Source organism: Arvicanthis niloticus, chromosome 27, assembly GCF_011762505.2.
Source record: "Arvicanthis niloticus isolate mArvNil1 chromosome 27, mArvNil1.pat.X, whole genome shotgun sequence".
NCBI classification, from domain to species: Eukaryota; Metazoa; Chordata; class Mammalia; order Rodentia; family Muridae; genus Arvicanthis; species Arvicanthis niloticus.
Window position 1 is genome coordinate 26,490,833 of NC_133435.1, and position 22,516 is coordinate 26,513,348.

The 22,516-nt window shown below is 41.8% G+C and overlaps 1 long non-coding RNA gene and 1 other non-coding gene across 2 annotated transcripts; one reads left to right on the plus strand and one right to left on the minus strand.

The window, feature by feature from the left end:
• Positions 1-2,676: 2,676 nt before the first annotated feature.
• LOC143439834 (uncharacterized) lies at positions 2,677-21,925 on the plus strand. Its single transcript, XR_013107864.1, has 3 exons — positions 2,677-2,774; positions 19,967-20,077; positions 20,782-21,925. It is a non-coding gene; the product is annotated as an uncharacterized LOC143439834 (long non-coding RNA).
• On the minus strand, positions 14,873-15,063 carry LOC143439867 (U2 spliceosomal RNA). The gene has a single exon (XR_013107876.1). It is a non-coding gene; the product is annotated as a U2 spliceosomal RNA (small nuclear RNA).
• Positions 21,926-22,516: the final 591 nt, after the last annotated feature.

Below are 22,516 nucleotides of genomic sequence, written 5' to 3' on the forward strand. Positions count from 1 at the left end.
AGAGACTTGACGCTGAAGCATCGATATCTTTCAAAAGTTATGATGGTGTTTCTCAGACACATTCCTCACTCCAGAGATCTAAAATGGCTCTGGTACTTCTTAAACGTGTGTGTGTGTGTGTGTGTGTGTGTGTGTGTGACCTCTGCTTGTCTAAAATTAAAAAGTCTACTTCTCTAAAAACTCACTGTGGGCTTGGACAGATGTCTTAGTGGCTAAGGGTGCTAATTCCTCAATCATGAGGATCCGAGAGTTCAGATCCTAGCACCCATGTGACACACACACTCACACACACACAAAGACACACAGACACACACTCACACACACAGATACAGACACAAACACACACACTCGCACACAGACACATACACGAATACACATACACAAACACACACTCACACACAGACACACACACTCATACACACATAGACATACACAAACACACATATACAAAGACACACAACACACACACTCACACAAAGATACACAGGCACACACACTCACACGCAGACACACACACCTCATTAACATAATTGAACCACATGACCACTCTTGAGTCTGTTACTGACAGGGGAAAACATTGTATAGACCAGTCAGGCTGCTCATGAAACTGGAATCAGCCTTTCTCAGGCTTATGATTAGGTGAGAGAAAAGGAGAAAAAGAAACAAGAAGATTCTTTGTGCAATAAGCAATCAACAGCATTCACTGTGTTCAAAACTTGTAAAACCTTTAGTGCTCTGTTGTAAGAGTGAAGTTGTCATTAAAACTTTTCATCATTACCACGGTTCCATCCTTAGAGACTTTGGTCACTTTCCTAACCATTTAAAATACAGCAGAGAAGTCAAATGACACAGCCTTCTATTTTATATATACTTTAGCACCAAAAGAAATTTCAATTTTTTTTTCCTGAAAATAATATGCCATGCTCACTTCTGGAGGGACAACAGGAATGAGTAAACTCTGCTGCAACAAGCCAATGTCAGAGAGGAGCAGCCACCATCATGCAGGGCTCTGATTCCTTCTCGATCCCCTCCCCCACTTAGAAGTCACCCTTCAGCAGTTCGCCCATGGGTACTTGCCAACTTTCTGCATCATGACACAAAGATATTGCTGGTGAGGATCATTGTGGCCTGAAGAAAGGCAGGCGTAAAGCCAGCCAGGCTTCCATGAAATGCACACTGTTTGCAGAATGGCCGTGCTGTTTTGAAAGCTCCCTTTATGAAAAGAGGAGCATAAAGTCAACAGCCCGTGGTTGCTCAAATCTGTGCTTTGGTTTCGTTGCCTTAGCCCACCACTTCCCTACTCAGGAGAATTGTAGTTAAGTTTTTTAACTGTGTCCCCAGGCAAGTGTTGAGTAAGATGAAAAACATGCCGGGTCACCAATAAATCATTTCGGGGAAAGGGGACATTTCAGGAAAATTAAACAAAGCATAGAAAAGCCTTAGCTTGCAGTTTGTTGTTACAGAATTTGAGTGACGGCTCTCCACGCTCGAACCAATACTAAGCAGGAAGCTCTGAACAGGAAAAAAAAAAAAAAAAAAAAAAAAAAAAAAAAAAAAAAAAAAAAAAAAAACTTCCTGTCCAGAGTACAGACAATAGTACAGTCAATGTCCTTTTAAACAAAACCATGGACCCTAGTTCTTTAACCTGTTCTACTTGATCTGATAACTGGGAGAACGTCTACAATGACAACTAGATAACTCTAAAACTTCCACAAGGCTGAAACACAAAGTTTCAAAAGTACTCCAGAACTTAGCTACTTCCCCAAATAGCTACCTCCCCTTGTTCCCTGGCTACAATATTCAGGTAAATTGCTCTCCTTGGGATCTTTGCAGATGAGAAAGTACATGGGAAACAGTGTGCAGAGCTCCTTCAGCTGACTTTTGGAAATACTGTCTGGGGTTTGAAAAAAAAAAAAAATCATACTCTTCCTATAGGCCCTTGTGGTTTTAGATGGGCTAATTGTGTTGTGGCCCTTCTACTTTTATGTGGTAGAGTCCCAATGCCCAGTTGTCTACTGATTGCTACTGTCATATCATCCCACAGCAGTGTCAGCCCAGATTCATTAGCCGAGCTCATCTCTGGCTGCCTCCACAGCAACTAGTTGAGAACGTTAAGGAATTTCCCCAGGAGCCCACGACAACAAAAACACTTTGTCATTTCTTTCATTTTTAGCTCTTGTCTACCCCAAGAAGAACTGGGTAGAATTCAGAAAACATTTTTCATCTTGAAACACAACTAATCAACCAGGTCAAAGGCCGGGTCTGCTTCTTTAGATGCCCTACTGACATCGTCTTACTTGAAGGCTGACTTCCTGTCATTTGCCTCTCGAATAAATCACTCTGTTCTCTCAACTGCTGTTTTATACTTCCTAAAATTGATATTGCTAGGATGAGTACGTTCCTTTTTTAAAAAAAGTTAATTTTTAATTCTTTCAGAATTTTATACCATGTATTTTTGTTGTACTGGCCCCCCTCCCCCCAGCTTCTTCTATCCACCCTCTTTACTCTGACCTCTTGTGATGGTTTGTATATGCTTGGCCCAGGGAGTGGCACTATTAGAAGGTGTGGCCTTGCTGAAGTAGGTGTGGTCTTGTTGGAGTAGGCGTGACAATGTGGGTGTGGGCTTTAAGACTCTTATCCTAGCTGCCTAGAAGCCAGTCTTCTCCTAGTGGCCTTCAGATGAAGATACAGAACTCTTAGCTCCTCCTGCACCACGCCTGCCTGGATGCTGCCATATTTCCACATTGATGATAATGGACTGAACCTCTGAACCTGTAAGCCAGCTCCAGTTAGATGTTGTCCTTTGTAAGACTTATCTTGGTCATGATGTCTCTTCACAGCAGTAAAACCCTAAGATACTTCCCTACCTATGTAACTTTTGAATTTTCTACCCATACCCCAACCACACTGAGTCAAGTTCATGATGCTCAATTATTCTTGGGAGAGAGGAATGTGGTGCATCTACCTGGAGTGATGTGATTAAGGAGAGTTCACTCTCCCTCTCCCAGAAGCTCATAGATCTTCAGCTAATGGCAGGTTTCCTGCCCAGCTGACTACCTACCCACTTTCATGTTGGGATTGCATTTGGCTGGAGGTTGTGCAGGTCTTGTGCATGCTGTCACAACCTGTCTGAGTTCATGTGTGCACCTACCCTGCTGTCTGGAAAACACCGTTTCCTGAAGTCGTGCTCCACCTCTGGTTCTCAGTCCTTTGACTCCATTCTTAGTCTACATCCCTGAGCCATGGTGGGAAGGTATGATATAGACCTCTCATTTAGGGCCGAGCACTCTACACAGACTCTCACTCTTTTCCTATTGACCTCTCCTGGGTCTCTCTCGATCACCATCCGACTATAGGAAGCTTCTCTGATGGAAGTTGAGAGATGCTCTGATCTGTGGGCACAGCAGTAAGTCATGGGCAATCATTTGAATACTCAGTCTATTTGACAGAATAGTAGTCATTAGGTTCCTTCCTAGGGCCCATAATCTACCTAGCCATAGCTTCTTGGCTCTGTTAATAGTGCCAGGAATGAGGTCCATCTCATGGGGGTGGGTCTTAGATCCAATCAGAAACTGATTGGCTGTGAGTACAATTTTAGATCAGATGAGGAATTTGGTAAGCATGCATATATGCTCATACCATGTATTTAATACTCCCTTTAACACAAAGATTTAAGAATAATTAAAAAATTCAACGTCCCCTTAGGACACTAACTAGTACCCTAAGAGAAGCTGAGGGTACCAACTTTCATCACCTTCTGTGAGTCCTTCTGGCTCTTGGAAGCTATGACCTCATGAATATGCAGATTCTGGTTGGTTGCTCATCATGGTGGCTGAAGAGATCAGTTTGCATTACACAGCTGTGCATAAAGTGAACACGATTCTTCCCAACTTCACGACAGACCTGTACAAGCAGCTTTAAAGGACTAGTTCTTGATTCTTGGTAACCTAACACTATCCAATAACCGTCTTCAGATAGACCATCCTACAGCAGTATATTTTATGGTTTATTTAGTGTGTTTAGAGGGGAGTTATTACCTTTGCGCTGTGTTGAAATGGAATTTATTATTCTTATCGTCTGTCACCTATCTGCGTGTTTAATTATGTATGTGCTCGACTTTGTAGAGGATCACCACGTTGGTATTTTTCCTTACCTTATACAGAAGTCAAATAATAGAGGAGAAAACCATGAAGCTCCCTCCTAGAAATACTATAAACCACAACACAACAGAGGAGACCAAAGGAGTTTCCTGCTGTTTCCCTAAGCATGGTGGTTAGTCTCAGCCTCTTTCTAGACTCTTGTCTAACTAGATCCAATCCAAGGGGTGCCCTATTTGCCACAACAAGAGAAAGTGGGCAGCCTTACTCCTGATAATTTCCTACTGCCGTGTGTGTGCACACGTGTACATGTGTGGGTGTGGAGGCCATAAAGAAACATTTTGTGTCTTCCTCAATCACTCTCTACTTTTCTACTCAGACCAGGTTACTCGTTGAACAGTGAGTGTGGCTGGTTTGCTCTTGTCTCTGACTCTCCAGTACTAGGAATACAGGCACACTTCCTTTCCTGGCTTTTTTTTTTTTTTTTCCTGTTTGACTTTCTTTCTTTTTTTTTTTTTAATTTTTATTTTTTTTATTAGATATTTTATTTACACTTCAGATGCCATCCCCTTTCCCCATCCCCCCCCCCTTAGAAAACCCCTATCCCATGCCCCCTTTTCCTTTTTGCACTTATACATTTTTTTAAAAATAATGTTAATCATAATCGTTATACGTTTGGAATTGTTCAATCAGAGGTGTAACCCACTGACCAACCTAGATATAACAACTATCTTTGACTGGTGGAGATACATGAATATCTGCCTCCCTGTCTCCCCCCTCTTTCTCTCTTTCATCACCTAGCTTCTCCTCTCCTTTGTCTTCTCCTCTTCTTACTCCTTTTCTTCCTCTCAGTACTCCTCCTACCTTAGCTCCTCCTACACATCACCCTTCCTGTTAAAATGAAACTTTTCTCTCAAAATACAATTAGAGCATAATTATGCCAATTTGTACCAGTGAGGTACAAGATAGTCCTAATATCCCGTCCATCCTTTTGTTGACTAACCAGCACCTCTGTCATCTATCCTAACTAAAACATTTAGTTCTGAACCTGGCTTTAGGATGAATGTCAGCTGCCGACCATCCACTCAAATCTTTTCTCTTATGGTAAATAGCTATAAGTTTTCAACCCCGTCAGAAATCCAGAATGACTGAGTTAACTATAATTGTGGGAAGCACAAAGCATAGATTCTAAAACTTAGCCAATTTATAGAGACCTCTGAACACCTGAAAAGCCCCTATACTACCGAACGTTGGAGCATCAAATCTTCAGCCTTCTGGCCCAGAATCATCTGACAGACCTTGGTGATGCAGGATTATTAAGGACTGATTACTCTGTCTAGGCAGATATAATCAGTTGACTATTCTGCATGTGTGTCCTTTTCTGGACAGTAATTTGTCTGTAGATGGAGAGAGGCAATTCTTGCCTAGTGGCTGTTACCACACAACTGGAGTAACTCCAAGGATGCTCAATTTCTTCTTAGAATCCACGACAGGAAGCTGTCAGGAGCAGACAGGTCTCTAATCAATATGAACATTAATATATAAATATTTGTAGCATCAGTTCTATGGACTTCTGATGTTTTGAAAACCAACTATCCATGTAAGGTAACCTGGACTGTTTTCTGTTAACTCCTCTCAGCTATTTCTAAGTAAAATATGGAAAACACCGTAACAATAAACTCAAAAATATGAATTTGCTATAGTCCCTTAACTCATAGGTTAACCATCCCAAATCAGTTAAAAAAGTTAAAAAAGGGCTGGGTCTAGGCATTGTATTCCTAAATGTGTTATACAGGCACAATGCCCATGAGTGTATCAATATTCATCTCATTTTTATATTAATAAGAGGCTCGTACCAATGAAAACCTTAAATTTGAGATCAAAGTAAATTTTGTACCATTTAAGAAATTATAACTTCATCTTGATAATAATTATACAGATTTCTACCAGTAGGTTATGGCTATGCAGTAAGTCCTAGCTAATCCCTCCTGTTCCAACAAAACCACTACTTATCCCTAGAAAGACAGACCATTATTAACCACATTAGTCCCCAAGCTCAGGGAATAGGGGCGCTGACTCTTCTTTAACTTCTTCAAGCTGATTAAGGGCATTGAGATTTTAGAAGAGGGGTGGGGGGGAGAGTAAGTTGATAAGCCTCTGATGCTGTGTCTTCACTGAATCCAGATGGAATTCCAGGACATCAGAGGTTTGGGCAGGTCTGCTCAGTATGCTTGATGAGTAGATACACCAAGGCTGTGTATTCTGCAATATACAATTCTCAGAACAAGTTTTAGTATCAAGAAAAAAAAAATTTCCCACCCCCAGGGGGCTGACATTTTTTTTTAAAGATGTTGGTTCTGAAGACTTTTTTTTCCCCCGCTTGTTAAAATTGGTTGTAGTATTTACGTTTCAGATTTTATCCCCTTAGCCTACTTCCTCCCACCACCCAGAAACCTATCCCATCCCCCTCCTCATGCTTCTATGAGGCAGTGACCACACCTACCCCCCTCACTATCCCCTCCCCGCCCTCACATCCCCCCCCCCCCACTGTGCGTTCATTCATTCATTTTTCATTCATTTTTTTTTATGGGACCAAGAAACTCCTCTCCCACCTATGTCCCACAAGGCCATCCTCCCCTACATATACCTCTGGAGTCTTGGGTCCCTCCCTATGTGTTCCCAGGCTGGTGGTTTAGACCCTGGGGGGCTCTGGTTGTTTGGTATTGTTGCTTTCCACCTGGGGTCAATAACCCTTTCTGCTCCTTCAGTCCTCTCACTAAGTTCTCCATTGGGAAACCCCTGATCATATCAGTGGTTAATTGTGAACATTGTCCTCTGAGTGTGTTAGTCTTTGGCTGACCTCTAAGGAGACAGCTATATCATGTTCCTCACATTATGCACTTCCAGCCATCCACAACAGTGTTTAGATTAGGTGGCTGTACATGGGATGAATACCCAGGTGGAATGGTCTCCTGATGGTCCCTTCAGTTTCTGTTCCATGTTTTGTTTCCCTATTTGCTCCCTTGAGCATTTTTGTTTCTCGTTCTAAGTAGAACTGAGGCATCCCCTCTTGGTCTTCCTTCTTCATGAGCTTCATGTGGTCTGTGGGTTGAGTCTTCGCTAATCCAAGCTTTTGGGCTAACATCCGTGGAGATATGTTTGTGTAACTATCTTCTTTTGGGGTTTTTGGAAGATTACTTTCTTGCTTTTTCTAGGTTGTAGTTTCCCTCCTTGTGTTGGAGTTTTCCACCAATTATTCTTTGAAGTGCTGGATTTGTGTTGAGATACTGTGTAAATTTGGATTTGTCATGGAATATTTTGGTTTCTCCATCAATAATGATTGACAGTTTTGCTGGGTATAGTAGTCTGGGCTGGCATTTGTGTTCTCTTAGGGTCTGTATGATATCGGTCCAGGATCTTCTGGCTTTTATGGTCTCTGGTGAGAAGTCTGGTGTAATTCTTATAGGTCTGCCTTTATATGTTACTTTGCCTTTTTCCCTTACTGCTTTTAGTATTTTTTCTTTGTTTTGTACATTTGATGTTTTGACTATTATATGGCGGGAAGTATTTCTTTTCTGGTCTAAACTATTTGGAGTTCTGTAAGCTTCTTGTATATTTATGGACATCTCTTTCTTTAGGTTAGGGAAGTTTTCCTCTATAATTTTGTTGAGGATATTTACTGGTCCTTTAAGTTGGGAGTCTTCCCCCTCATCTATTCCTATTATCCTTAGGTTTGGCCTTCTCATTGTGTCTTGGATTTCTTGTATATTTTGGGTTAGTAGCTTTTTGTATTTTGCATTTTCTTTGACAGTTGTGTCAATGTTTTCCATGGTATCTTTTGCACATGAGATTCTCTCTTCCATCTCTTGTATTCTTTTGGTGATACTTGTGGCTATGACTCCTGATCTTTTTTTTTAGGTTTTCTATCTCCAGGGTATTGTCCCTTTGTGATTTCTTTATTGTTTCTACTTCCATTTTTAGATCCTTCATGGTTCTGTTTAATTCCTTTTCCCGTTTGGTTGCATTTTCTTGCAATTCCTTAAGGGATTTTTGTGTTTCCTCTTTAAGGGTTTCTATCTGTCTACCAGTGCTCTTCTTAAGTTCTTTGAGAGTGTTATTTATGTCTTTCTTAAAGCCCTCTATCATCATCATGAGAAGTGATTTTAATTCTGATTCCTGCTTTTCTGGTGTGATGGGGTGTTCAGGGCTTGCTCTGATGGAGGAGGAGCTGGGTTCTGATGATGCCATGTAACTTTGGTTTCTGTTGCTTACGTTCTTACTCTTGCCTTTTGCTATCTGGTTAACTGTAGTGCTGCCTGTACTTGCTGTCTCTGACTGAAGCCTGTCTTTCTAGTTATCTAGCTTGTGTCTGATCTCCTAGGGGTCCAGATGTCTCTGTGATCTTTTCCAGCTGCACTGATTACAGTGGTACCTCTAGGATGCCTCAGGATATGGTGCCTCCAAGGTAGTAGTCCAGCTAGGTGTCTGCTGTTCTGGGTGCAGTGTCTCCTCTAGAATATCTCAGGATATGTTGTCTGAAGCTCTGAGTTCATTTGTTCCTCTGTGGCTCTGGATTGAGTGGACCTTCCAGTATGTCTCAGGTGGAATCCGGGGTCCACACAACAGCAGACCTAGCAGAGGTCTGATTCAGGCCTCAGATCTGAGAACTAGTTTCTAAGACACTGTCCAAGTTAGAGTGCCTAGGATCCCTGCTTCCTCTGGGTTCTTGGAGGTTGGGGACAGAGCTGCCACCCAAGATCTGCTCAGTGCTCTGACCCAGACCGGAAGGAACCAGTGTTCCGGGCCGGGAGTGACTTCCTGGGTCCTTTTGGTTCCCAGTTACTCCCTGTTTAGGGCGGGCCCTGCTGTCTGCTTACCTAAGATACTGCCTGAGTTCGAGCTCCTGGGATCCTTGCTTCCTCTGGGTTCTTGGATGTTGGGGGCAGAGCTGCCACCCAAGATCTGCTCAGTGCTCTGGCCCAGACCGGAAGGAACCAGTGTTCTGGGCCAGGAGTCTCCTGGCTTTTTAAAGTGAGTTCTGGGCCTCATACTTATTCAGCAAGTGCTTTCCTAACTGAGCCAGGTATTCTCTTTAACAGTCCCTGCAACCTTCCCTGTCAATTCTTAATGACCCTCTGAAACATGCTTTGCATTTCTGATTGTAGATGGCCATCTACCTACAGAATCACTCCTTACACTCAACCTAGTTATTCCCTGGAGACCCAGTGTCATCCTCATATCCACAATACTTCACAGGCCTCACTACAATCCAGATAAACAGTATGCTTTATACAGAGTCTCACATTTAAGCCCTTCAATGACCCTACGAGGTAAATGCTCTTATTCAGCTCTTCTGGCTCTTGAAACAGCATGCAGCATATAGGTGATATAGGTGGGACTAGAACCCAGGCAGTCTCTCAGCTACTGTTCTCCAGTTCTTTCTAACTCCCACACAGATAGAGAGTGAAATGTTTGGGCAAGAGGAGCCTGGCATAGGACAGAACCCAGATGGACAGAAGGACTCTGCCTGACCCTGATTTTCTCTGAGTCCTTTCAGTGGTAAGAAGCTTTATTCATTTCCTTTGTGCTCAGATTAGCTTTTGATTATTTTGTCCACACAAAATGCCAGAGACAACCCAGATTGTACTCATTAAGGGCTATCATGTCTCCTGTCAGTTGTTTACAAGAAGGGTTCCGCTTGGCCTCAGCTGCTTTTAGGTGAAGTCATTTTAGGAAAAGTCAGGAGCCACAGAAACAGAGCTTTAAAAGGTTTCAATATATATCTTTGGTAAAAGAAAAGAATAGAAAAGACTAAAAGTATAGAATCAATTATAAGCTTCATGTCGGCACTGTGGGCATGAGTGGTGTGTGTGTGTGTTCAGGTACATGTACATGCATGTGTTTGCATGTCTGGAGTCGAGACTGATACTGGGTATCTCTCAGTTACCAACTACTCTTCACCTTATTTTAAAGGCAGGGCTTCTCACTGAACCTAGAGCTCTTCATTTCACTAGACTAGCTGTCTAGGAGGCCCGGAGATCCTTCTGTCTCAGCTTCTCCAGGCTCACCCCAGGATTACAGATTTGTGTTGCTGCTTCTTGGTTTGTCACATGGGTGCTGGGGATGCAGGCTTCACACTTGCATCGGAAGTACTTTATTGTCAGACCTTTAATGGTGGCTTTTGAATGGTGCATCCCCAGTAAATACCTCAGGGAGCCTAAATAGTGATATTGCAGAGCCAATAAAAGTCTTTATGAAGAGAAAACCAAAGCAAGATGAGAGCTGGAAGTTAGGCTTATGGCTGACAGGGTGCCAGGCAGAAACCCTGTTAGGTAAGAGGAACCTTCTTATTTGATGAAAACAAGTGGCCAAGGAAAAGTCTCTGCATGCTGGGAAGACAACAGATTTACTGGGTTTTAGTGTTTGGGTGTGAATTCTGAGCAACAGAAACAGGAAGGAAGCAGCTCTGTACTGCATCTGGCCTCTTAGGAAACCTCGAGATGGGGCACAGGATAAGCCCAGTCTCCTCCTGCCTGGTGTGCTTCTCGTGGAATCTTGAAACACACTAGCTTTCTCTTAAAATTTCCAGCACCCAGTGGTGAAAACTGACCACCACCCAAATAGAAGGTTCCGGGTGGCAGGGACCAATCTGATCTCTTTCCTGAGCACCTGGAGCACAAGAGTTGCTCAGGGGAAGATTTGAGGAACAAACACTTCCGGCGCCCGATCATTGGGAGTAGCCAGAGAAGTATTTGGGAGATTATTTTTTCCTATTATTCATATGAACAAAGATAACAGAGAATAAGGACAAGAAGGGGAGAGATCAGAGAGAGACACAGAGAGAAGTTGGAAGAGTAGGAAGAGGGGAAGAAGGAGGAAGAGAAGGGGGAGGGGAGGGGGAGGAAGAGAGGAAGGAGAGGGAGGAAGGAGATAGAGACCATTCCTCATCTGTTATGACAACTGAGCTATTTTTGTTCATATCTATTTTGTATTTGTGACTTCCTGCAGAAAAGATGTCAGATGATTGTGGTGAAATAGTCCTGTGCTCTGTGTGGTGTACGTGCACCATTGTGTGTGTGTGTGTGTGTTTGAGGTTGACTTTAATTCTTCAGTTCTGCTGAAGTGACTTCCCCATGTTTCCTGATTCAGCAGTAAGCACTGAGAATTATAAAAAGCAGGATTAGCTCACAAACAAAACAGTCCGTCCCTGCCTAATAACACAGCTTAGTGATAATGAGGGCAAGGCACTCTGGGAAGGCCACGCCCCTTCAGAAGTCTTAGGACATCTAAATTGGGAGTTGGTGATCTTGTAAACAAATTCAAATTATCTTCCAGCAAAACCCCAAACTACTTGTTGGCAATCGGCTTTGGCTAGAAGATGTGAATCCAGATCAAAATCAAAAGCCACATAAATACTAAAATAGCCAAAACAGAGACGCAGTCATTACAGGAAACTCATGTGGCTTCAAAGGAGGTTTAAAGAAGAAAGAGCTGCAGCCAGAAGAGCTGGTGGCGTTGCCTGTCTGTACTGGAAATGTCGACATCCTCTGGAGAGGAAGAGGAAGGAGTTAGCAGTGCCAGACAAGCAGCTGGACAATGACAAGACAGGAAACCGGGCTGCTGATGACAGTGAACTGCAAACCGGGCAGGAGGGAAGCATCAAAGCTACGGGGCCGCTGGAGACTGTGGGCAGGGACAAAGTGTAAGCCGTGAGAGGCTCAGAACTAGCCACAGGCCACACACACACACACACACACACACACACACACACACACACACACACACACACACACGGTCTAGCGGATAGCCAAGTCGTCTCCATTTATTTCTGTTGAAATACTATGAAAGGGCCATAGTCATCCCAGAAATAGCCTATTGTATTTTGCACGGGTTCAAACATTGCCTTGAAGGGCAGCCATTCATATGTGAGAGAGCACTGTTGTAGATATCGCAACATAGAGCTGGTTAATGTTTACAGGTAACAGTGTATTTGCTTCCACTACTTTATGGAAAATACAATTTAATCCCAAGGTTAAAAGGCTAAGACAGAAGAGGTGTGAGAAATGAATTCAGCTGTCTTCCTCCAGAACTCATGCTCTAAGCACTTCACTGCACCTTGCCTAAGAAGCCCCGTAGAGTCGAGGGATGATGGATCTATGGCGTTGTCCTGAACAAACTTTCAGCTCATTTCTGTTTACATCTGTTCCACTTGCCAGAATCCCCGTCACTGTCCCTTGTCAACCTTTGCAGGAAGAGCGCAGCTAAATGCTCAGAATTGAAGAGCAACCTAGGTACCCGGAAAGCAGCCTAGGCTAACAAAGCCTGGGATGGAAAAGCACTGAGCGAAGTGGGTCAGCACAGAGAAGTAAACAGATGATCCCTTAAGGTACAGTTTTACTGATCTTCTCAGAAAGTCAGAGCTAGAATCCTTTGATTAGATGAGGGGGTGACCAGTAAGCTCTTATTTAAAAGTAGCAATATTTGGAGGAAGACTGCCTCATCAATAATCAAATGTAAGTATTACTGCTATTATTAATTAACAATTTGATGTAGTTAAGTGATGTAGCAAGGCTTTAGCTACTTTATGTATTACTCTTTCTTCCATCCTTCTCCATCCCCTCTCTACCCTTTCAACCCCCTAACACTAGATAAGAGAGAAAAAAAGGAAAGAAAGGAAAGGTGGTGTTATCATTAATATATGGGACTGTTCCTGCTAATAGTGGTCTTGAGTTTCTTGGGGCAAGTTTGATCTTTGCTGCCAAGATATCCGATTTTTTTCTTGTTTCTTTCTCTTCCTCTTTCTCATCCTCTTCCTCGTCCTCTTCCTCCTCCTCCACCTCCTCCTCCTCTTCTTTTTTGCACAGGATTTAACAAACTGTGACCAACGACAACCAATAACAACCAACCACCAACCGACAACCCCACATCTCAGGGTCCTTTTTTATATATCGTCTGAAAATTTTCCAGAATTCCAAACATCACACAATCGCAAAAGCTGTCTGCAAGTGTCAAGGTCATGCCCCAACCAGAGCTCAAGGAAAATCACAGTCAGCTGCTTCGTACAAGCTATAAAGCAGCCCCACGTTCCATATCTGGGATTAAAATGAAAGAACATTTCTTTCTGTGTGCTTTTTTTTTTTTTCTTTTTTTTTTTTTTTTTTTAAAGAAACCAAACTTCTCACTAAAAAGTGATGTCTTAGTTTGCTTTCTATTGCTGTAATAAATATCATGGCCAAAAAACCCACAACTCGAGGAAGAGGGTTTATTTAGTTTACTCTTCCAGAGCACAGTCCATCTTTGAGAGTAGGGGAAAGAATCTGAAGGCATGAAGTGAAGCAGGGAGCACGGAGAAAGCTTGCTTACTGGCTTGCTCTCTGAGGCCCCTCAGCTCGATTTCTTATACAAGTCAGAACCACCTGCCAGGGAGGCACTGCCCATATTGTCCTGGAACATCCACACCAACCATTAACCAAGGCCCCACAGACGACCCAACAGGTGAATGTGATACAGCCTTTCCTCATTTGAGGTTCCCTCCTTCCAGATGACTCTGTGTCAAGTTGAACAAAAACAGAACAAACAAAAACAAAACAAAAATTACCCAGCACAAGTGACTTGTTTAAGGTCATATTATATGTTTCAAATTTCTCTAAATCTTATTTTACCCAAGAATTATACTGTTTGTTGTCTGAGAGGGTTCATTTTGAACAGAACATAAGTTTGTGTCATTTAGATGTATCGGCTGCTGCCTCTTCTTCTTCTTCTTCTTCTTCTTCTTCTTCTTCTTCTTCTTCTTCTTCTTCTTCTTCTTCTTCTTCTTCTTCTTCTTCTTCTTCTTCTTCCCCTTCCTCTTCCTCCTCCTCTTCTTCCTCCTCCTCCTCTTCTTCTTCTTCCTCCTCCTCCTCCTCCTTCTATCTGGAGGTCACATGCAGAGCCTTTCATGTGCTAGGCAAGTGCTTTACCACTGAGCTAGCATTGCATCCTGATGTAGTTTTTTGGATTTTTGTTTTAAAGGAATAAAAACGTCAGAGATTATTTTTCTTATTTGACTGCCACCTTGGGGTTGTGTAATGCAGAGAACACATGTCTCAAACATCTAGGTCCCATTTGGATGGCATTTCATAACCCCACTGCTCAGCCATGTCCCATGGGGATGGCTGCTCAGAGCGACTTAGGATCTAAAGATACAGAATTCCAAATGCATAGAAAGGCTGACGAGTCTCCACGGGTAAGATCTACTTAAAGTACCAAGGAGAGTTCACTCAGTGCACATCGCCATGGAAGAGACAAGTTGGGAGGCACATTGTGTGGCCACAGTGGAAGGACATTTTTATTTTTTGAGGAAAATCCAGGAATGTCTTAATAGTTTTACAATATTGTTCATGTCAAAATGCCTTCTGACGACAGACTGTGGAGGCCTGAGCGGCTCTCAGCTTTACCCCATGTGAAACCAAGATGTATAGATGACTACAATTTGCTTTGAGTTAAACTAAGGGGATTCAGTTATATTTATACACTGTTACATTATACAGAATGTCATGTTACCTTTTAGAGAATAAAAGGATAGAAACACTTAAAATATTAGAAAAAAACTCACCCAGCATATAACTTTTTATTAAATCAGATACTATTATATACTACTATAATGGTGATATTTTAATTTTTGTCCAGTGCTTGGAATTGAACCCAGGGCCTAGTCCATGCTGACTAAGTACCTTATCACTGAGCCACACACCAGGTCATATGGATCTAGTTAAATAGTATACATTCCCTCTGAGGGAGGGTGCACTGCTCTTGGAGGCACTGCAATACTAGGTCAATTCATGGTATAGATAGAGCAAGCTCGTATTCTACTTTCTATTTCTAAAAATCCATTTAATACATTATCCTTTGATACAGGACATATCAGATAGTCAACTGGTAAGAACAGACATCATTTTTTCTCTTAGGCAAATCACAGAGAAGTGAGCCCAGCCACAAGCTCCTCTTTTTGTTTGTTTGCTTGATTTTTTGGTTTGTTTTGTTTTATTTTGAAGACAGGGTCTCTCTATGGAGCCCCAGCTGTTCTGGAACTTGCTGTGTAGACCAGACTAGCCAGGGCTCACAGACATCCTCTTGCCTCTATCTCCCAAATGCTGAGATTAACACATGCACCACCATACCTGGCTTCACAAGATTCTTAAAAAATCAAAGGAACTATTGAAATATTCAAAAGAAATCTAAGGTGATTTTTGTGAGGCCATTCTGCCCATTAGTTCTGGTCTTTATTTCCATGGATGTTTTGGATGGAAGGAACTCGTGGATGACCTCACATCTATTCCCGTCCAGTCTCTAACAGAACCCCAGCTTTTAGCTGGGCACAGTGTCAAGATGTGGTGACATAATGGGTGGGGTGTGACCCAGGCCCCAGGGGACATCCCAGTAGTGGTCCATGTTGGATTGTCTCTCTCCAGGCTCTTCTATCTGAGAAAACAAACCCCAAATTCAAACTTACTGCCCCTGAAACCAGAGACTTGTAGCTTACATTTCCTTTATGGTCCAGCATAGCTCACCCGAGCTCTTCCTACCTGCAGAACCATGAGGGATTTCAGAGTCCAAACACCGAAGACAACTGGAAATCAGGAGCTCAGCTTGAAGCACCAGGCTTAGTTATCTTTCAGTTCTCTCAAACACCCCAAAGACAGTTATTTAATCTTCTAATTTTAGCTTTGGGACATGTGAGTTTGCTAAAACAGACAAGAAAAACAAAATGACCCAAGATTTCTTTAGTTCCTAGATTCTGTCTCTTTATCTGTCTGTCTGTCCCTCCTCCCTCTCTAACACACACACACACACACACACACACACACACACACACACACACACACAAAAACACCCTTCCCTAGGTAATATTCAACTGCAGCATGCTTCCTTTTGGTCAGAATATCTATTTTTCACATACTCATGTTCTACTTTGAGTTCATAATGTTTCCCTCATATGATTCTCAGGATACATTCATGAAGTAAGCAACAAAAATATGAAGTATTTCCATTTCTTTACCTAGAAACTGTTTTCATCCTCATTATAACTTTGAAGTATATGGACTGTTATCATCTTAATATGTATAAATGAGCATTTTGGAATGCCCACATCATCTGGTCCAAGGACTTGAGTAGAAGCTGGCTTTCATTGCAAACTTGTGGGCTGGGTGGCTGGGTGCCAGGGCCAGTAAGTGAATAAGGAAAATGGAAGTTAAAGGAGGTATCAGAGTCATGACATTGGAATTAAAATTAGGGTTTGCTCGCTCCTATTTCAATTCTTTTCCCATTACACCACCTTGCCTCTCTCCAGAATTTCATTCTTCAATTTGCTGAGTTGTGTGTGTGGGTGTGTTGTTGGTGAAAGGCCCTTTTCAGAGGGTCAGCTACAGTGAACTTTAGCTGATGTCCTAGCACAGCACTGCACACATTACAAAAAGGATTGCTTTCACTGGTGGCTCTCCCAACCCTCACACTGGTGCTGTGCCCACAGCCATTGTCTCTGACAAGTGACTGTGCTGGCAGTGTAGGATCCCCTCAGTCTTTCACACAGCTAGCCAGTACCCAGCTCTGTCCTTCCCCTTGCTTCACTCACTCATGTCAGCTGGAGTGTTTGTTCACTCAGGAAAAGGTTTCATGAGACTTTGCACCACGGCCACTGTTGTGGCTTTACAACAGTTTAAACGTTTGAACTAGGAAACGTAAGAGTGACCACAAACCCTAGCATTTAGAATATTTTCTTTCTTCTGAAAGAGCTGAGAAGTGACAAGGCATCAGAAAAGCCTAGAGCCAACACCCTGCACCACTCTAAAGCATGGCTAAAGTGAACAGGGTTTTGTTGGGGTTTTTGTTTGTTTTCGCTGGCCACTGAAATAAATATTAAATTTATCTAAGTTGACAGCGTGTAATGTAGTTTAGGCCCCATTACTGACAGTAAACTACTGGACAAGATTCTGAGCCTACTATTTACTAGATGCTTGGCTGCAGAGAAGAGAATTTAAAGTTCTTGTTTGAGCCTCAGCATTTATTAGTGTAGATTAACAGTACAAGACAGGGCATTCATTACATTTTCACACGTACATGTGTTGATTCCCCCTACTAACCACATTTACCTCTCCCATTTACTGCTCCCTCTCTGTCCTTAATAGTCTCTCTCTCTCTCTCTCTCTCTCTCTCTCTCTCTCTCTCTCTCTCTCTCTCTCCCCTCTGTATCCCTCTTTCTGTCTCTCTTTGTCCCTCTGTCCTTTCTTCTCTAATGATACATATCATAAAACGTGCAACTCATGGTTCTGATTCTGGCTTACTTCCATTAGCATGATGATCTTCAGTTTTATGGTTCTATCCGTTTTCCTGAAAAACAACATGATTTTCTTTTCCTTAATAACTGGATAATATTCCTCTCTCTCTCCTCTCTCTCTCTCTCTCTCTCTCTCTCTCTCTCTCTCTCTCTCTCTCTCTCTCTCTGTGTGTGTGTGTGTGATAGAAACAGATAGATAGATAATAGATAGATAGATAGATAGATAGATAGATAGATAGATAGATAGAGTGTGAGAAACAGTGGAGTGGAAGGTAAGATATATTTTCTTTAAGATATATATTTTCTTAAAATATAAGATATATTTTCTTTAAATATATCATAAGATATATTTTCTTTATCCATCTATCTATTGGAGAACAATTAGGCTGATTCTGTAACTTGACACCAATGGAAGACCAGATAGAGATGCAGAGAGAGGGGGCAGAGAGGAGGGGAGAGAAGGGGAGGGAGGGGAGGGAAGGGAGGGAAGGGAGGGAGGGGAGGGGTGATTTCAAGCTCTACATTTAATAAAAGTGGTGATACTCAACAGCTTTGTATATGATCTCAGAGGTGATACTACAGCCTTTTCACATTCAGTGTAATGTTAGCTGTGGACCTGTTGTATGTGCCATTCATTATGCTGTTGATAGTTCTCCATCCCCACTTTCTTCAGGTATTTTACCACGAAGACTTGTTGAACTTGTTAAGGATTTTTTTTTTCTGCATTGACTGGGGGATTCTGTGATTTAGGTCCTTTATTCTGTCATGTTCTGTGTTGCCTTTATTGATTAGCATAAGTTGAGACATCCTTGCATTCTTGACACAGATCCAACTTGATCATAGTGTGTGATCTTTTTAAATGTGTTGTTGAAGTCAGTTTTCAAGTATTTTTATTTTATATCTTTGTTCATCAAGAAAATTGATCTGTGGTTTATTGTTGCGTCCTTACCTGGTTTGAGAATCAGGCTCACACTAGCTTTGTAGAATGAACCGAAGGCATTCTTTCCTGTTCTACTTTGTGTCATAGTTTGGGGGGCATTTATATTAATTCTTTAAAGATCTGGCAGAGCCCAGCATTGAATCCCTCTGGTATTATTTTGAGAAACCATTTTATTGGTTCTTTAATCTTATTGGTTAAAATTAATCTGTTTGGAGATTTTAAAAAAATCTTCTTAACTCAGGGTAGGTCATCCGTCTCTAGAAATATATTCATTTATTCTAGATTTTCCAACTTATTGCAATATTGTTTTGAAAAATGATATTTCAGGGTTGTCTGTAGTAATATCACTTTTATTTCATATCTAATGTTTGGGTCTTCTCCTTCTTTCTTTTGGTTGGTTTGGCTAAGGACATGATAATCTTGTTTACCGTTTCAGAAAACCCAACATTGTATTTCACTGATCCTTTGTATTATTCTTCTAGCCTCTAATTGTTCAGTCTCACTTATGATCTTTATTATTTCTTTTCTTACCTTTTTTTTTTTAACATATTGAGGGCATTGTTAATTTTATGTATATAAATTTTTTCTATATGTATATATGTGCCTGTAGAAGCCAGAAGAGGGTGTCAGATTCTTGGGACTTGAGATACAGACATTGAGCTATGTGGGCACTGGCATCCAAACCCAGGTCCTCTGCAAGAGCAGAAAAAGCTCGTAACTGCTGAGCCATCCCTCCAGCTCCACTGCTCCTCTTTCAGTGTCTATGAAATCAGTCTATGTTTAACCCCACATTTAAGTGAGAGCATACAATGGTTGTTTTTCTGTGCTTGGCTTATTTCACTTAATGTGACCCCTGGTTTCATCCATGTTGTTGTAATGACAAGCTTCATCATTTTATGACCCAGGGGCATTCCATTATGTGTATGTAACCACGGGTTTTTTTTGTTTGTTTTTTGTTTTTGTAATATATCAATTGATGAACATTTAGGTTGTTTTCATTTCTTGGCTATAATAAGTAAGTGCTGCAAGAAATGGGAGTCACGGGGATTTTTAGACTTTCATGTCCATTGGGTACATATCCAGTACTGGAATTGCTGGATTATGTAACAGATTCATTTTTGATTTTTAAGGGAACCTTCGTGTTGATTTTTTAAAATAGTGGCTGCAGTAATTTCCATTTCTATAGAGAACAGGAGCCCCCCTTCCACCCCATTTTTTCCAACACATATCTGTTGTTTAGCAAGTACTTTTGTGACACACATGCTAGGCGCTCTCTATATGCTGAGGGTTCAGCAAGAAACAGACAAAAATCCCTGCCTGGAAGCCGAGGGTGCAGTTCAGCACCGAAATGGTTGCCTTGTATGTGGGTCCTCTCTTCAATCTCAAGCATGAAACACAAATTCTGTGTGTCAACGGTGGTGGTGAGGGGGTGGGGCAGATCCAGGTGGAGCTGTGGAAGCAGAATCCACAGAGCTTCCGGAAGTACACAGAACTCACGGCAAGAGCCTGGCACAGTCAGAGACCAGCAAAAGACGCACAGACAAAACCCAGGGGATGGGCGGAGAAACGGGAATGAACAGACTTTGTAGCCATTTTAGGAACTTTGTCTTGCTGTAGGTGAAGTGGAGGCCTTCGTGGGATGGAACCGTGAAGTGACATGATCTGACTTATATTTTAATGGGAACATTTTAATGACCATGTTGTGCAATCGGTAAAGCACTGAGCCCGGTAAGAGATTGTTGCAATAACCTAATGAGACATGATGCAAATATTTGCTGATGTATTTGATGTGGTGTGGAAGGTTCAAAAAGAACTCTAAGTTTGGGGCATGAGAAAGTAAAGGGACACTATTCCACTTGATGTATGTGCAAAAGATCCAGGAAGAACAGATCTGGGACCGATACATCGCTGGGTGTTAGACACACTAATCAAATACCAAGCCAGCTGAATAGGAAATGAAAAAATAAATAATAAAGAAAGGACATGACTGCTCCGAGGTAGGATGGGGAAGAAAATTTATCGCAGATATGTGGGAGAGCAGAGTCGGGAGTAGAGACATCTGGGAGAGTCCAGAGTGGGATAGGACCCTGAGCCAGGTCATGTGAGGACATCGGGGAGGGAAGAAGGGAGAGGAGACGCTGACCAAGAGGGACAGCCAAGAGAGTGGCCAAGAGAGTGGCATAGCTAAAATGGCTGAGTTATATAGGTTGCAGCCTATATAACTCCAGGGGAAGCTGGAAGAACCACAGAGAAATAAAGACAATAAGGCTCTGGTGAGTGCTATGTGCTCTCTGACTCACCCAGCAGTGATTCTGCCTGCCTCAGAATATGTTCTTTGTCAGCTTAGTCTGTCTATCTGTCCATGACCTTAAAAAGGTTAGCTAGAAACCTAACTCATAATTCTACTCAATATTTTCATTCTTATTCTACAGGCCTGGGTGTTTTGCCAACATGAAAGTCTGTGTACCCGGTGCATGCATACCCGGTGCATGCATGCCCAATGCCCATGGAGGCCAGAAAGGGATGTGAGATTTCCTGGAACTGGGATCACAGATGGTTGTGAGCTGCCATATGAATGCTGGGAATCAAACCTGGATTTTCTGGAAGAGCAGAGCAGTCAGTGTTTTTAACTGAAAGGCCATCTCTCCAGCCCCATAATCCCACTTATTGATATGAATCTCAAGGAAACGATTTTAGTTATGTCAAGATGCTTATACATACTGTTGTTCATCATAGTATTACTTAAAATACAGAAATTCAAAAGCAATCTAAGTGCCCCAAGACAGTTAAGGTTAAATATATTGGCATATATCTATAAAATAAAATATTATAAATCCACTGAAATGATTTTACATAATACTTAATTACATCAGAAAATAATGTTATCAAGTAAAATAAAATAAAAATTAATATAAAGTTACGTACAATATGAACCCAACTTTTTACTTTCCTGTGTTCAGGGGACAAAGAATATAAAGAGATATATGTAATGTCCATGATAGACAAATTTTTTTGTCTCATATTTGTATGTTTTGCATTTTTTCCACCAGAGATATTTTTAAAATTATATTTTTAAATTATATTTAAATTTTACTGATATTTTAAGGCAAAAGTCAAGATGAAGAATTCCAAAATTGTCTCAAGAGTTCTCTGTGTTATTTTAATTGTGGGCTCTAATATTAGGTACCTTTTCCCCCAGAACAAAGGGTCAAACTGAGTTGACTGTGCTTCAGGGTAGTGAGCTGTCAGAAAACCTGCACACTGATGTGGTGGGCATAGGGATGATCTCCTTGAAGCCTCCAGGCGGTTCATCAGCCTTGCAGCTCACTGAACACCTAGGGCTTATAGCTGTGCCTAGGCTGTTTATTCATTCATTCAGATCTCTGAATTCTTTGAAGCTGAGTCATTTCCTGTTTCAATCTCTTCCACATACCAGCCCCTTCTCCCCACCCACAGACACCTCTGGCCCAGAATTGACTGAGCACACTACCTGTTCTACAATGCAGGGGATATTCTTCATGTGGGTGAAGTGTTAGTCTGTATATATATATATGTGTGTGTGTGTGTGTGTGTGTGTGTGTGTGTGTGTGTCTGTATACATATATATACATATACATATATGTATATGTATATATACATATATATACACACATATATGTATATGTATATATATGTATATATACATATATATACATATACATATATATATGTATATATGTATACACACACACACACACACACACACACACACACATATATATGGCAAAATAAGTGCACTGTACAGCTCATCCACCTGGTTAGGCAGACGTGAATAGTCAAAGCAGATAATGTAATCCCCCCAGCAAGATCAGTGTGTAGATAGTATTTTCTGTACTGCTAAACAGACCCCAGGTTTTGCTTGGAAGGCTGGATTTAACATTCTTCTGTGTCTTCAAAATCAGGAAACTACACAGGCCTCTTTGCTCTTGGCAAGCAACAGATAGCCTTTATGTTCTTACTCAGCACTTCGGGCCTTACAGAAATGCTGCCTCCACATGTCGCAACCGGTTCCTCCAGTCTGAGGATCTCTGGGTGTACCCAGAGTCAGAGCAATCCCGGGAAGAACAAACCGAACCAAACTGGAATGGGCAGACCTTCGTGGGGCCCAGATGCAATCCTGTGACTGAT